The sequence below is a fragment of the Jaculus jaculus genome, chromosome 1 (assembly GCF_020740685.1).
Source record: "Jaculus jaculus isolate mJacJac1 chromosome 1, mJacJac1.mat.Y.cur, whole genome shotgun sequence".
Classification (NCBI taxonomy): Eukaryota; Metazoa; Chordata; class Mammalia; order Rodentia; family Dipodidae; genus Jaculus; species Jaculus jaculus.
In genome coordinates, this window is record NC_059102.1 from 91,659,410 (window position 1) to 91,676,018 (window position 16,609).

The following is a 16,609-nucleotide window of genomic DNA, read 5'->3' on the forward strand; positions in this document are numbered from 1 at the left end:
GCAACTTCCTCCTAGTCCCTTACTTCTCCCAATATTCTTTTTGCTTTCATGTCAAAGAATTCTGCTATACTCATCTTCATCTTGCCAAATGCTCCCTTAATATCTTTTCTCCCTCTCTCGTGGTCCTCTGTCTAGCTTCATAACCTATGTCCAATCTAACACACACACACACACACACACACACATACCATCTTTACATGAGAGAAAATATATGGTATTTTATTTCTGATGTCAGTTTACTTTGTTTAAGGTAATAATTTCTAGTTTCATCCATTTTCCTAAAAATGATTTCACTTTTCATTAAGAGTAAATAAAATTCCATTTGGTAGAAACAGAACATTTTCTTTATGCATTTATTGATAGACATCTTGGCTTATTCCACTTCCTGGCAACTATGAATAGTGCATAAATAAACCTGGATGTGCAAGTATTTCTGTGGTGTGTTAATTTAGAATCCTTAGGGCATATACCTAGAGGTGGTACAGCTGAATCATGTGATAGTTATCTTTCTAGTTTTTGAGAAATTTCCATACTGATTTCAATAGTGGCTGTAATAGTTTACATACCTGTTGGGAGCCATAGAGCAAAAGCCTCTCCATTTTGCCTGGGCCTGCTCATAAACTGACTCATTACTCAGAAAGCTGGTCCATCCAGCTCTCTGTTAGGTACTTCTGGAACCAGTCAGAAGACTGCTTACAGAATCTTATCTTTTGCTAAAGGCCAGTTTATGGTCAGGATGTGAAGCCTGGTGCAGTCAGGATGTTAAGCCAGTGAGGCAAGATTAGATGAATACCTAATTACATCCCCTCTAGCTTTCCTGACAACTCCTTGCCCTGGCCATGTCCCCTTCCCCCTACAACTCCTTGCCCTGACCATGTCCCCTTCCCCCTACAACCCCATATAAACCTACATGTAAGAATAAACTCTCAAGGCCGTGACAAACATCTAGCATGGTCTCCTTCTTGTGTCTGTTTGCCTTATTTCATTCAGGTTGATTTTCACCTCACTTCTTTGTTCGACTCCCTGCTGGCCGGGGCATATACCTACGTGGCAATGAATAAGGATTCCCATGTCTCCACATTCTCTTCTTTTGTTGGTGTAATGCTAGTTATTCTGCTTGATATAGGGTGGAATTTCCTTGTCTCTGCCTTTCCAGTACTGGGATTAATTGAAGGCATATACCAACATACCAATTATTTTATGAAGGTGCTGAGGATCTGTTTTTCATATTTGTATGGAAAGTACCTTACCCACAGAGCCATCTTCCTGCCCTTCAAAGCTCCTCCTCTTCATACCACTATGTTGGCCAATAAATTTCAATAACTTATTTCAGAGGAAATATATTCAAATCATCACACTAACTAGCAAGTAGGAAGAAACTTCAAGAGTCCATGATGGCTGCCTAGTGAGTCATGAAAGCAAGCATTAGAAGCTGTAAGAGGGAACATTAGTGCCCTGCCTGGAGTCTCTTCCAATAACAGAGTTTGTATCTTTCCCAAAGTGGTATGTGTCTGAAGAATGAGTTTTATAAGAATCTCAGTTCCCAAGTGCAATTTATCACTAGTTGCCTACCATGAAAATGAACTTTTACTAGCTGTCCTCCCTTGTCTTTCTCCTTTTCCCATGATTTCCTAGAATTGTCTCTAGATAAGATGCTGGCCATCAATTCAATCTCTCAAGATCTAGATCTGAGGGGAAAAAAAAAATCTAACCTAAGATAGAAGATGAAAGCAGAACCTCAGGATGCAATTTCGGAAATCAATTGCTTTTTCTTGTTGGTAGCAAGGCCTTCAGTCTTGGTGGTAAGGGAAGTAGCAGTGGCTCTGCATTGTTATAGCAAGATGGCTTGTGAGATTCTCACCTATTAATTTAGATGAGAAGTGGACATGAATGTGCTTCCTTGTGAAATGATTTCAATATTTGCAATTTGGGAGGAGGCCAAGGGTAATTATAAGGCCTATGGAAATAATAAAGTGAATCAAACTACCAAAAGAAGGAAAAAGCTGGCTCATGAGAGCTGACCACTAACTCAAGCCCAACAAAAGCACAAAGACCATGTTGGAAGAATGTAAATGTAGTTCATGTCCCCTAGTCAGTGGAGCTCATGAAGGAGTGGAAGGATTCTTGAGGTGACATATCCCATGGTCTCAGCAGAGGTGCAGGAGAGTGAGATCAACTGCGTCTGTGCACTTTGTCCAGTCTAGTTAACATGGCTGAGCCAAATGTGAACAGGAGTCATGTTTTTCCTACAGAGTTTGGACTATGGAATCAGTGAATTCATGTGAATAATTGGATATATTCCAATCTTTTTTTTTTTATTTTATTTTCCAAGGTAGCAGCTCTCTCTAGAAGCCCAGGCTGACCTGGAATACACTATGTCATCTCAGGTTGGCCTCAAACTCACAGCGATGCCCCTACCTCTGTCTCCCAAGTGCTGGGATTAAAGGAGTGCACTCTTCCTAAATGCTAAATATATTTAACATCATTAAAGAATTTCAGACTAATGTCAAATTATACTGTAAAAATCATCAAGAATTCATTGCAGATGTGGTGGCTTTTCTTGATATGGAAAAATCCACAAACCAAAAATCAAGTATCTACTTAATTATCTGTATTACACATATGTTTCCAGCAAAGGTTTTGGCAAATAGTGTTGTGACATAACATAGGGCACCATTATTCTAGCTTCATGTGACACTTTCTCATCACTTTTTTAGAATTACTTAAAATTGCTTATCACTGTTTGCCCCTTCAGATTAAAAAGACATATGAAACTCATAACTCAGCTGAGTCATTTCTTCCTAACTATCTGCAGCTCTATGCCAGGAAACAACTATGCTAGAGTGTAAAATGATTAAAAGAGAATTGATGTAATGATTATCAATTGTAGCCCTGTCCTCCTTGCTTCAAATCCTTTTGATGGACGTGATAAGCTGGGAACTATCGTGAAAGGTCAGGGGCAGGGTGAAGGAGATCTCATATGGGTAAGATGAGATAGTAATAGTGTGGAATGTTCTGACGCATATTCTGTCTCAGTGCATGTCCAACTGCTGTCTGCATTGTTCTCCTTATGGCTTATCTTTAGCTTATGAGACACATTCTATCTGTAGATATAAGATGGAAGAGCTGTGATGAAATTAATGAGTGAAAGCAGATTGAATTCATATTAGCTTTTTTGTTTGTTTGTTTGTTTTGTTTTGTTTTTACAGGTACCTGGAATTTTTACTATGTATTATCAGGGTGACTTTGAATACATGGCAATCCTCCTACTTTTGCCTCCTGAATGCTGGGATTAAAGGCATATGCCACTACACCCAGCTGAATCCATATTTTTATGTCAAATACTACAAGAATGGAATTGGTTTTAACTGATATGATGAATATTATATTTGGAAGGCATAAAGATAAGGAGTTTAGTTCTGTGCTTGTAAAGTTAGAGGGGCTGGTAGATATGTAAGTGGAAGCTTTGATTAAGTACTGATTTAAATGTAAGTATCTGCTTCAGTGAAAAGCCTTGCCTTTAGGCAAAAAGGGCCATCAGTATATATATAATTTAAAACCATGACACAGAGTAAGGTCTCCAAAGTAGTGTTTATAGTGATAGATGAGGGAAAGAAGGAAGGAAGAAGAGGGTAGAAGGAGGAGGAGGAGGAAAGGAGGATGAAAAGATGACAGGTACAAAAAGTTCAAGAACTGTGACTTTAATACTCTAATATAAAAAGCCAGCATGGGGCTCCACAAACTATAGGCTAAGGGGGAAAACCCTGATCTGTTTCTGTATCTTCCTTTTAAAAATTTGTACATTTTTTTCTTTTTTTAAATTTTTGGATGCATGTGTGTATGTATGCAGGTCCACATGTGTGTGAAGGTGCATGTGCGTGTGTACATGTGTGTGTGTGCGCATATGTGTGTGTGTGTGTGTGTGTGTGTGTGTGTGTGTGTGTGTGTGTGTGTGTTTGAGCTCATGGAAGCCAGAGGACAACCACAGGTGTCCTCCTCAGACAGTCCATCCAGCTTTATGTGAGATATGATCTTTCACTGGCCTATAACTTGCCAACTTGGCTAGACTAGATGGCCAAAAATCCCAAGGGGTTTTCCAGTTGTTATCTCCCATCTCCCCAGTGCTGGGAGTATGGTGTGCATCTCCCCTCCCAGCACATTTATATCAGTTCTGAGACTCTATATAAGGTCCTTATGCTTGCAAGGCTAACTCTTGTGAAATAAATTGAAAGAGGGGATAAAAAGGGAGAAAAATCAGTAGAAATAAGAGAAGAGGAGGAGACGGAAACCATGAGATCTACAAACCTTAAAATACTATTGTCTTTTAACAGAAAAATGTTTTCTGACTCAGTCTGTAAAAAGGAACAAAATGAGTAAAAGAGACTAAGAAAGTGGGCAAAATGATAGAGAGAAAGTGAAAGCATGTTACTCTAGAAACTGAAAGAGAAAGACATTCAAGGAGGAATACCTACACTGCTAAAATCTAAGATGAAGAAAATGGAAAAATCATCAATTTGAGGGAAAGGAAATATAGTATCTGAGGCTAAGTTCCAAACAATGTTAAGGTAATAAACTCAATACCAAAAAGTGAACTTAATCAAAACCCAAGGTTTTATTTGGGATATAAGAAGATATACGACATAAACAAGGTGTTCATGAAATAAAACCAGTTCTCACAAGCACCTAAGCCAATTTTATTCTTAACTAGGATTATTTACTACCAATCTCATTCAGATATTGTCTGAATTCATTTCTGGTAGCTACATAATCATAGAATTTACTTTATCTAGATATTAGCATAAGGTAACCCTTGGTTTCTAAATCTGAAGCTATGCTATGACTCAAACATAATGCAAAAAAATTCTCTAGACCTTAGTTTCATATTATAAGTTGCTTAATGGACTTAATTGGCTGTCAAGATTATCAGTATTAATTATATTTTTGTGTCCATCTTTTTACCCATGATGCTAGAATACTACCATAGATAGTAACTGTCTACTTGGATTATAAACTGATCTGGGTATAGTATATACAATGAAAATTTATTCACCCTGATATTTGGAATCATATATTACTAGTAATATCCAATTCTAATTATGATTAGAATTAACATCATCTTGGCCATGAGGAAAATAATTGTGTATGTTGGGCACAGTAAAAAGTATGTTAATATCATTAACATATTAAAAGGAACATCTTAGACTCAATACTCTTAGACTTGTTGACCTTAGCATCATGATTAAGCTTGGTTTAAGATTTGAAGTGGCCAATATACGATGATATAAAGAACATGATGAGAACTGTAAACACTGAAATCTGTTAGGTATGATCAAGAAGCAGTAATTCACTTGGGGGAGCAAAACCAACTGGGAGTCAAAGTTAGGCTTGCTTCTGTCAGGAATGATTTAACATGATACATCTTGAAGGCAGAAACTCTATAGAATCTTTCCAAGCCTTTGATTCTGAGATCTGAAAGGAAAAGGAAATTTTTGAAAAAAATTTTTATGACATGAAAGACTTTCCATTTTATTGATGTAAAATTTTACCAACATATAAATGCACAGGTGTTAAAGGGTAGTATTAATATCTTGCCAATATATAAAGTTAGTTGCCTACAAATTAATTTCTTAAAATAATTTTGCATGATAAATGAACATTTCTACCTCCCTAGTTGTTGATCAGAGAGACCATTGAGGCCTCCAAAATAGTACAGGCTATTACTACTTACTATTGTTGATTGCTTATAATAAAATAAAGACCTATAACTTAAGATACCACATGTTTTTTTGAACTAATTAAAAAGTAATCTAAAAAAGGAATTTGAACCAAAGTATCCTGGGTAGGAGGTTAATATTGATCTGAGAAGTCTTAGGTTATTAAAGAAAAGTCCCAGCAATAGGGGTAGGATACCTCCCAGCAATTTTTTGTCCAGGTAGGCCTTTTAAGCCCCTAAAATATGCAGACTGCTGGGCGTGGTGGTGCACTCCTTCAACCCCAGCATTCGGGAGGCAGAGGTAGGAGTTCAAGGCCACCCTGAGACTACATAGTGAATTCCAGGTCAGCCTGAGCTAGAGTGAAACCCTACCTCAAAAAGCGAAATAGAAAATAATAATAATAATAATAATAATAATGCTATCACCAATTTTCTTGGACATTCACAAAAACTAGATTTAAAGACCTTATTGTGGAAGACACCACTTGTTTCATGATGGAACACTGAGAAATCCACCTGTAACTCAGCTGGAAGCTTTCATAGTGCCAGAAGGTGCTGTGCAGGCTGCTGGGGGGAGAAAAGTCATGAATAATCTTATTCAAGGGCATACCTTACAAGGTAAACAACTGATCAGTCATACAAGATATGCCTACTGATGCAAAAGTGGCATGACTATTATGATGGTAACCAACTGCTTTCTGATTGGATTTGAGGACCTCTCCTTGGGAGGTATTTCATGTTTGAAAGTATTAAAAGGCCATGGCTGGAGAGGTCAGAGGCCCTTTGGGGTAGAGGGAGGATACTACTGTTGCTTGGCCAATGGACTTGTACCTGTCAGATTACCTTCTATGTATTTATGTTTATGCCCATGGATTAATTCTGCTCTCAAGCTTGATTAGAGATGCTTCATTTTGCAGATGGCTTTGGTTACTTGAAGGCTCATAATTGGTTAAAGTGATGAGAATAGATGATTATTGAGTGCTGCACCTTAATCTTCCCTTCCAAGCCCTGTGGGAATTTGCAAGAGTCAGTGGAAACAATGCAAGAGCCACTGAATGAGGAAGAGTGCAGTGAAACAAAATTTTTAAGCTATAACCATTGTACTTAAGAATTCATAGAAGTTTTTGTAAACTGCATAAGACCTAAATGAGTTTGAACTTGACATTCAATTATAAATGGGGAAGGAACTCACAAGGGCCCTCTTCTTTTTGAGCTATTGGCAGTTAGTGCTGCTAGGTCAGGGGAAGACATTTGCTTCAGAGGTATAGCCATAAGTATATTTCCCATGCTTTGGTAAATCACCCCATATGCATGCTCAACTCAGTGAGTCATGCACAGAAATAAACAACATCAAAGTATAAAAGGTATAAGTTGGTAAGATAGGATTCATCAGTAGTGAAGGAAGACAAGAGAAATAATTGGGTGAATATGATAAAAATATATTATATACATATATGAAATTGTCAAAAATTTAATCAGTTAAGCTGGGAGTGGCGGTACATGCCTTTAATCCTAGCACTTTGGAGGCAGGGGAAGGAGGATCGCCATGAGTTTGAGGCCACCATGAGACTACATAGTAAATTCCAGGTCAGCCTGAGCTAGAGTGAAACTCTACTTCAAAAAAACCATATATATATAAAAATATAGATAGACAAATATATATATATATACATATATATATTGCAACACAAAATAAAAATAATTTCTACTAGACTATATTATTACAATAGCCCACAGACATTTCATCTGTTCTTCAAGCATTTCCAGTATCACATTCTTAGAGATGGAAGAAGACAATGAACTATGTCCTTTCAGCCAACATCAGTGTTAAATGGTACATTTAATTTTTTCAACATTTTCTCACCCACAAAAAAATCCTTTTTCCTTTTTATATTTATTTTATATCAAAGGGGATATGACTAAAACAAGTTTTAGTTCATCTTAACATGTGTTTCTGGAGCTCTTGATAGCCACCAGGCATGCCCTGGGGCTGAGCATCAGAAAGATTGAGCTGGGTGTGGTGGAACATGTCTTTTATCCCTGCTTTTAGGGAAGGCAGAATTCAGAGGATTATCCTGAGTTTGAGGCCAGCCTGGGGCTAGTTCTAGATTAGTTTGGGCTAGAGTATGTTCCTACCTCGAGAAAAAAAAAAAGAGAGAGAGAGAGAAAGACTGAAAGTCCTTTATCTACAAGTGAACTTCCCATACTGAGAGCCCTCCAAATTCAGCTGATCTTACCTTGGTACATGAACATTTTTTCCCTTACTTGATGCCATGTAAGTTACTTCAACTTAATTATTAAATATTTTTAAATAAATTTTAATTATCTTATACTCAATCATCATTGGAATCTGTGTCACTGAACAGTATATGAAATCATATTTTCATGTCAGGTATAATTCTATCACAATTATTTTAATTATTGAATTTCTTGCTAAAAAGAATGAATGAGATCTAATTGCTTTCTTGTTTTGTATCTATACATTGCTTATGTCTTACAAACATAAATAATAATCCTTATTAATAATCTTAAACCCGATATTTTACTGTCAACTTTTGACAGAAAAAATATTGTTTTAATTAATTTAGCATATTTTGCCAGACTATATTATATTTAGTAATGTCTACATAAGTATCCAATTCTAATATACATATGCTAGCAAGGGGGGCATGCTCAGTACAGAATTTCATAAGATATTCTTTACCCATTTGATGTTTCCAAGGGAAAAATTGATAGCACATGGGAATACTTATTTATTTATTTTTAAGTAGAGATAAAGAATGAGACAGGGTGGTAACAGGGCTCACCAGGGCCTCCTGTCACTGCAAACAAACTCCACTTGTATGTGTCACTTATGGGCATGGAGGAATCAAACCCAGACAATCAGGCGTTGTAAGCAAGTGCCATTAACCACTGAGAAATCTCTCCAGGCCATCATTTAGAGTACTTTCAAATACACTTTGAAACTTTTAAAAATAATTTTAAAATATTTACATCTAAATGTTATTTTTAAAAAACTTGGATTAGAGTTCTAAACCTAGCTGACTTGGAGTTCACTCTACAGCCCAGTGTGGCCTTGAATCATAACAATCCTACAACCTCAGCCTTATAAGTGCTACATTAAGGACATGAACCACCATGCCTGACTACAGTCTGATTTTTCACTCAACACAAACACAGTTTATACAACTTATTTACTAATTAACAGTTTACAAAAAAATCTAAATATTTAAACCAAAAAAAGAAATATTATGGTAATTTTGAGTAATATTTTTACTGAGGTGTCTTATCTGATATTTTTGCATTTATATCTAATTGATGGCTGTATGTTAGAACAGGATATTTTTTTACTGTGGTTGAATCCATATAATAGTATGTTGTATACTAGTTAAATTTTGAGGTATGTCTAGAAGTGAGAGTAAGATCAAAATTTGTAGTATATGTACTTTAATGGCCAAGTATATTTCTCATATTTAATACCATATCAATTCTAAAGTAAAATTAAATCCATGACAACTATATATTAACTAAAAATAAGATAATAATGCACATTAAATAATGAATGCACTTGTTAACTGTCTTTCATTTTGCTTTCAGATAATATAAACTCTCAGATGAAAATATAAAGGCATATTGACATTTTTATATGTCAATCAAATAACTAATTTTATACAAGTATAACATTACCTACATGAATAAAAAACTGCCTTGTCAATCATCTGTCTTGTTATATACAAGTTTGACATCAGTTTTAAATATAATAAGATACAAGATTGACAGCTAATTAGTCAAATGTAAGAAAAGTAAATTGTCCTTTTGTTTTCATTTTCTTTTTCCAATAAGATATTTCTTCATTTACTCTTGATGAGTCCAATATATAACATTTCACACTTACTTCTCAATCTATGTAGTAACTTCCTTTAAACTTTGATGTCACATTTCTTAGTTTTATTTTCATGTAAATGCACATGATCCATATATGTTCATGATCACATGGCAATGCTTCAAAGACCAATTAGCTGTTGATAGTCATTATTGAAATGATTTTTAAAATAACACTAATAGCAATGACAAAAATTTGACGCAAGAGGAATACACAACTTTCACATGTTTTACATGTACCATTGAAATTGTATACACTGACTGACATAGCAAAATTCTTACATCTATTTCCCTCATTTCTCCTGGGACCTAGGACAGTCCTTGGCCTTATAGGAACCTAGGATGACATTTGGTATCCCATCATAGTATAAACCACCAATGGTACCTGGCAAGGAAAAGTCTAAGTAGCCACACTCACCCATTAATGCTAATGAAGACTGCACATTTTGGAACAAAGTTCAGTACATTTGAAAAAAAAAAAAAACAAAATTTTACATTAGTTGGGTTTTGAAACACACTTAGCATTTGAAGATAGTCAGCAGGATTTTTATTCTTTTTTTAATTTTTTTAAAATTTTTTATTAGTCTTCTATTCAGCAAATACAGGCACTTTGGTACCATTATTAGGCTCATCCATCAGCAGGATTTTGTTTCTGAAGACAATTCATCATGTTATATGGTCATGCTGTTGATAGGATTGAATCATGGAAGCTTAATTTAAACAAATATTTACTGAATGACTGGAAAGATGGCTTACCAGTTAAGAGAACTTGCTGTGCAAGCATGAGGATGTGATTTTGATTCCCAGCCATGTAAAAAGGTAGGCTTAGCTATGCACACCTTACAATTCCAGTGCTGAGAGGAAAAACACAGGATGATTGCTAAGGCTCTCTGGACAGCCAGCCTAACTGAAAAACAGGGTGCCCTTGATTCAGCAACAGACACTGTCTCAAGGGAGTAATGTGAAAGAGTCATATAGGAGGAAACTTGACTTCTGGTACATATACCACAGGTGCATGCATGCACACACACACATGTATGCACATACACACACAACATATACACAATAACCAAAGCATAATCCATTGAGCTCTTTCTTAAGAAAAACCACAGTGTTTTGTCGTATTTACTGGGCCATTTCAGTTTGTTTTGTTTTGGGTCAAAGAAAAGAAGTAGTGAGATCATCTAGGAAGCAATTGCATTAATGCCAGAAAAATACTAATGAAAATATAAATTAAAACAGCTAAAATGAATGCACAGAAGGAAAAAGTAAATGAATTCCAGAGTAAATTGTACTAGATTCAGCAAATAATTGGAAAAGTATAATGAGACACCAAAGATTATCTGAGGCTAGTGCAATGAGCAATAGAAAATGGAATTTATCAACAGCTCAGTGTGAGCAGCACCAATTTCAGGTACTGTGAGATATAGGTCAAAACCAAAACTTTTTAAGGTTAGGCATCATCATACCCTCTGCAGGGCCCTTCTTTTCAGGCCCATCCCTATAACTTGTTGACGGTTATATCTTTTAACCTACATTGAAAGAGAAAGATTTCTATGGTACCAATTCATTTTTGGTTTACTTTTGTGTTTAATTCTCCCTACCATCCCCTTATATCCGAGCCCTTCCAGCCCTATTGTTTGGGCCTAAAGTTGCATATTAGGTATGCCAGCAAGTCAAGCCGATCCAGGTTAGGAACCACAGATGAGTGAGAATATGTGTTTCTCTTTCTGTGATTGTGTATGTTTGCTGATGGCTGAGTATGATCCATTCTTAGTCCATCCATTCTCCTACAAATTTCATACTGCTGAGTAGAATTCCATTGTGTATATCTACCACAACTCCATCATCCATTCATCCAATGATGGGCAACTGAGTTGCTTCCAGTTCTTATCAATTATAAATTAAGCAGCTACAAACATGGTTAATCAAATATCTCTGTAGTGAAGAGTGGAGCATTTAGGGTAAATGCCCAGTAAAGTACTAACTGGGTCTTTGGGAATTCTATATTTATCTTTTTCAGGAATCTCCATATTAATTTTAATAGTTGTACAAGTTTACATTCCCACCAAAAGTGAATGAAGATTTCTCTTTCCCCACATCCTTGACAACATTTTTATTCTTTGATTATTTTTTAATAAATTTTATTTATTTACTTGCAAGCAGAGAGAGAGAGAGAGAAAAAAGAGCGAGTGACAGAGAGAGAAAGAGAGAGAGAGAATGGGCATGCCAGAGCCTCTAGCCACTGAAATAAAACTCAAATGCAAGTGCCACTTGTACATCTAGCCTTGTATAGGTCCTGGGGAATTGAACCTGGGTCCTTTGGCTTCTCAGGCAAATTCCTTAACCACTAACCAATCTCTCCCAGCCCTGATTTTTTTTTTTTTTTTTTTTGAAGTAGGGTTTCATTTTAGCCCAGGTTGACCTGGAATTCACTATGTAGTCTCAGGATGGCCTCAAACTCAATCCTCATGCCTCTGCCTTTTGAGTAGTCATTTTAATGATTGCCATCCTTGCTGGAGTAAGGTTGATCAGAGAGACCTAAGAAGTCCCCAAAAACAACACTTCTTCACCATGCCCAGACTATAAAATATGTTCCTGATAAAAAGAAAAAAAAAAGAGGACTGGAGAAATGCCTTAGTAGTTAAGGTGCTTGCCTACAAAGCCAAAGGACACAGGTTCAATTCCCCAGGGCCCATGTAAGCCAGATGCAAAAGGGGAAGCATGCATCTGGAGTTTGTTTGCAGCAGCTGGAGACCCTGGTGTGTCAATTATCTCTCTCTCTTTCTCTCTCTCTCCCTGCTTATTTCTCTCTCTATAACAAATAAAGAAAAATTTTCTTTAAAGAGAAAGAAAATGGAATTTGAGCAGGAAGTTAGAGATGAACAGAAAATTAATGATTGTATGTATCCTGAAGGAAAGGTTTAGAAATCTTAACAGAATTAAAATAGAATGAAAGAAAGGAAAGTAGGGAGAGGGGGAAGGATGTAGGAAAGACAGAAGGGAGGGAGAGAGAGAGGGATGGAAGGAAGACATGATACAAAATATAATGTATGATGAGAATAGTATCAGAATAAATGGAGACAGAAACAATTACCTCCTCACAATCAAGTAGCATTTCTTTACACCTTTTACTAAGGCACCACAAGCCATAACATTAGAGTTAAATGGCTGTTGGCTCTATCAAAAGGAATCATATTCAACAGTCCATTTCCTTTTTTACTGTTCTTTTTCTTAAGTTCTGAATACAAGCTACACAGTGTGTGAATGGCAGAACCAATCCCTCAATTCAGCCATATTCATTTTCCCCTGGCAAGAGTTTTAAACTGAAAATGGAAGTTTTCAATGGAAGTATAGAACCAAAAGCTAATCTCTATGGCATCTCTTAAGCATGACACCCAGACTGTATTATGGTCATGAAAGACCTTTTCACACAGAACAAAAATGTTTCTCAGCCCCTTGTGATGTCGTGAGACTGCATATCACAAGAATATTGCTTGGGAAACTCTAATCATTTTCTAACATCTGTGTGCTCTAAATATTCTTTTTTGAAGGTTTGTAACTAAGGAGAAGTTTTCACTGGAGTCTGGCAAACATAACATGTTAGCAAAGCTATCTTTAAAATGTATATATTTATTGTGATTCACTCCATGTTAATTTTCCTTTAAAGTAAATCAATTTGCTAAATTTTAGATGAATGACATGTAGTCAGGTAAGGTCATTCTAGGGATATAAATACAAAAAGGAGAGAGAAAGAGAATGCTGGTGGAAACAAACTGGAAACTGGTAGGAAGCAGCAATCACTCTTGACAGATGTGACCTTATCAAGCTTTGTGTCATCTCTGTCATGTACATGTCCTGTTGAAGAGGTCTGATGTTGTAGAAGGATAGTTCTGCTTATTAATTAAAAATACTTTAGTGGAATTTTAGAGAATACAATTATTGAAACTATGGAAGGAGCACATGTATGCATGCACATTTGCACACACACACGCACGCACACACATACAATAGCATACACACTCTGGTATTTTAATAAAATTGCAATTTAAACCTTGCAATCCAAGGGCTTAATTACCATGCAGTCTGTTTGAATATAAAAAAAATCTAAAAGGATATGTAAAGGGAAGAGAAAGGAAGGAAGGAGGGTACTTAATAGGTTGGTATTGTATATATGTAAGTACAATGATTCAGATGGGGAGGTAATATGATGGAGAATGGAATGTCAAAGGGGAAAGTGTGGGGGGGGAGGGAGGGAAGGTATTACCATGGGATTTTTTTATAATCATGGAAAATGTTAATAAAATTAATTAAAATAAATAAATAAATAATAAAAAATAAATCTAAAACTGAAGAAACTGCAGTCTGCTCGAATATAAAAAAATCTAAAACTGAGACAGTCATGGTGGCACACGCCTTTAATCCCAGCACTAGGGAGGCAGAGGTAGGAGGATTGCCATGAGTTCGAGGCCACCCTAAGACTCCATAGTGAATTCCAGGTCAGCCTGGGCTAGAGTGAGACTCTACCTTGAAAACAAAAAAAAAGAAAAAGAAAAAAAAAATCTAAAACTAAAGAAACTAAACATATATTCTCAATATTTATATTTTTATAATAGATTTGTTTAATAATGTGTACAAACATAAGAATTTTCTTTTTTATTGATTTCATTACTTTTCATTATTTTACTTGTTAGTTCATGGAAGATATTTACCAAGACTTTATAAAATATATCATATATATGTGCGTATATGTGTGTGTGAATAAGTTTAATATACACATTTATTCAGATATATAAATATTAAATGAAATTAATTATGGAAAAGTACCAAAATCTCACATATTCTTTCTTAGTATTTTTACCTGAAGATCTTTTCAATATTATAACTCAACAAAGGTCTGATAAATATTTTGATTTTTTGAGATGTAGAAAGTCTGATGAAGTCCATAATGATAATAGTCTATCTCTTTTATTTGGATGAAATAAAAAAAATGCTTAATGTGTATCTATCAAAGTCATTTGAGATATGATATATGTATCAAGTAGTCTTGTCCGACATTGCTGCTGCAGCATTAACAGGACATTTATTAACTGTAAAATACTTTCCATGCAATGGAGAAAACATTGTGAATGACGTATTCACAAGTCCCTCTATTCCAGGATGACAAAGTGTCCCTACAGCACTGAGTGTTAAAAAATGAGTTGTGATGGGACATAATAGAAGAGGGGTTTTACAGTTGCCTTCTCTTTGCTAGGACGAAACACCTGACTAACCGATGGAAGGGAAAGGTTTAGTATAGCTTACAGTCTAGAGGAAAAGTTCCATCAAGGCATGGAAAGGGTGGGGTTGCAGAAAGCTATTTCCCTGGGGTGACATGAGCACAAATGTATTCACCCCCAGATGGAACTCAGGTTGCAGACATAAGAACAATTACACCAAAACCAGTTTGATGAATCAATGAGTTTATTTGATTTACTAACAGAGCAGGGTAAGAGGTTGAATACAGGAGCATTGGAGACCCCAAAGCAGTAACACCACCAATAAACCTCTTCCCATCCTGGATTATGACTTCTCATAGCTACTTCTACTCAAAGGCAGCTGCATCACCAAAACGTCCACCCCAGCATAAGTGAAAGCTTATGGAAGCTGGATCTCTGAAGTACACTGCAAAACCTGCAAGCAGCTCCCGTGGTCTGAGTCTGGAAGCACACTACGTGACTTGCACTCTAAAGGGCTCCCTTCCTCTCCCCCAGGAAGGACTGTTTCTGTTTCTAATTAGCATAACCTTGGGGCATGGTTCTGTGACCATTAAGCTTCAACTTTCTCAGACTTGAGTTCTTGAATCAGAACTTCTTTTGTCTCTTTATGAGAGTATATTTTGATTTGGTGAAGTCTGCTGCACAGCCTGTGGAATAAGCAGGAAGAAGTCATCTGTCTGGGTGGAAGTAGTCTGAGTGAACAACCAACAACGCCAAGGTCCAATCCCAGTGGCAAAACTCCTCCAAAAAGACTACCCCACAAATTGCCAATAATTAGGTATTGAATATAAGGCTTAATCATGAACACATGAGGCTATCAGGAACATTTCACATTCAAAATTCCACAAGAGGCTCGGGGAATATACTTTAAGGAGGTGGTCTGTATTCTGAGCTGCTTCAGAAGCATGTAAGGCTCCCAAAGCAGTGACAAGTAGTAAAGGAAACAATTAGTATCAAATTTCCATGATTAGAACTGGTATGGACTATTCAAAGTAAAGAAAGGCTAAGGAATGAGGGATTGGTAAGAATTGAGAATGACAGAGAGGAAATGGGGACCTGGATCTTACAGGACCCTGTAAAAGGCCATTGAATTCTCAAATGCAATGGATACCATTGCAAAATTAGAGAACAGAAGTGACATGATCTGTCTTAAATTTGAATAGATCAGTCTTTTGCAGTATGGAGATGTGGAACAAGACGGTTAAAGGTCTACATGAAAGATTATGGACATAAAGGAGGGTAGAAACAGTGGAAAATAATAAGTGTGCTTGTGGGTATATTTTGATGAAACTTGTTGATGGTCTGATAGGAGTCATTGGAGAAAAAGGAGCCTTACAATATGGACATGCATAATCAGTTTTACTCTCATTGGAAAGATTCATGGTAAATAATAAAATAAGACTGACACATAGGGAAAGATACTTTCCAGTATACTTATTAAAATACCTTGATTCAGGATCAACTAATTCAGTTTTGCAGTAACTACCACATATAGAGGGGTTGAAGACTTCCTCTGTATTATCCATGAAGGAAGAGTCACCAACAATATTAAAGTGTCTACAAATTCTTAGGAAAGGAATAAGGAAGGGAAAATGTACTTAGAAAAAAAAAAAAACTCTTTCTCTTTTGATAAGAACTCCTATTTACAGGAAGTTGTGACAAAAAAATTCACTAAAATGGAAGTTTTTACAATATTTATTTTCCATGTTACTGTGAACAGCTGCTAGGCAGAAGCTAATCTGCCTCTCACAAAATC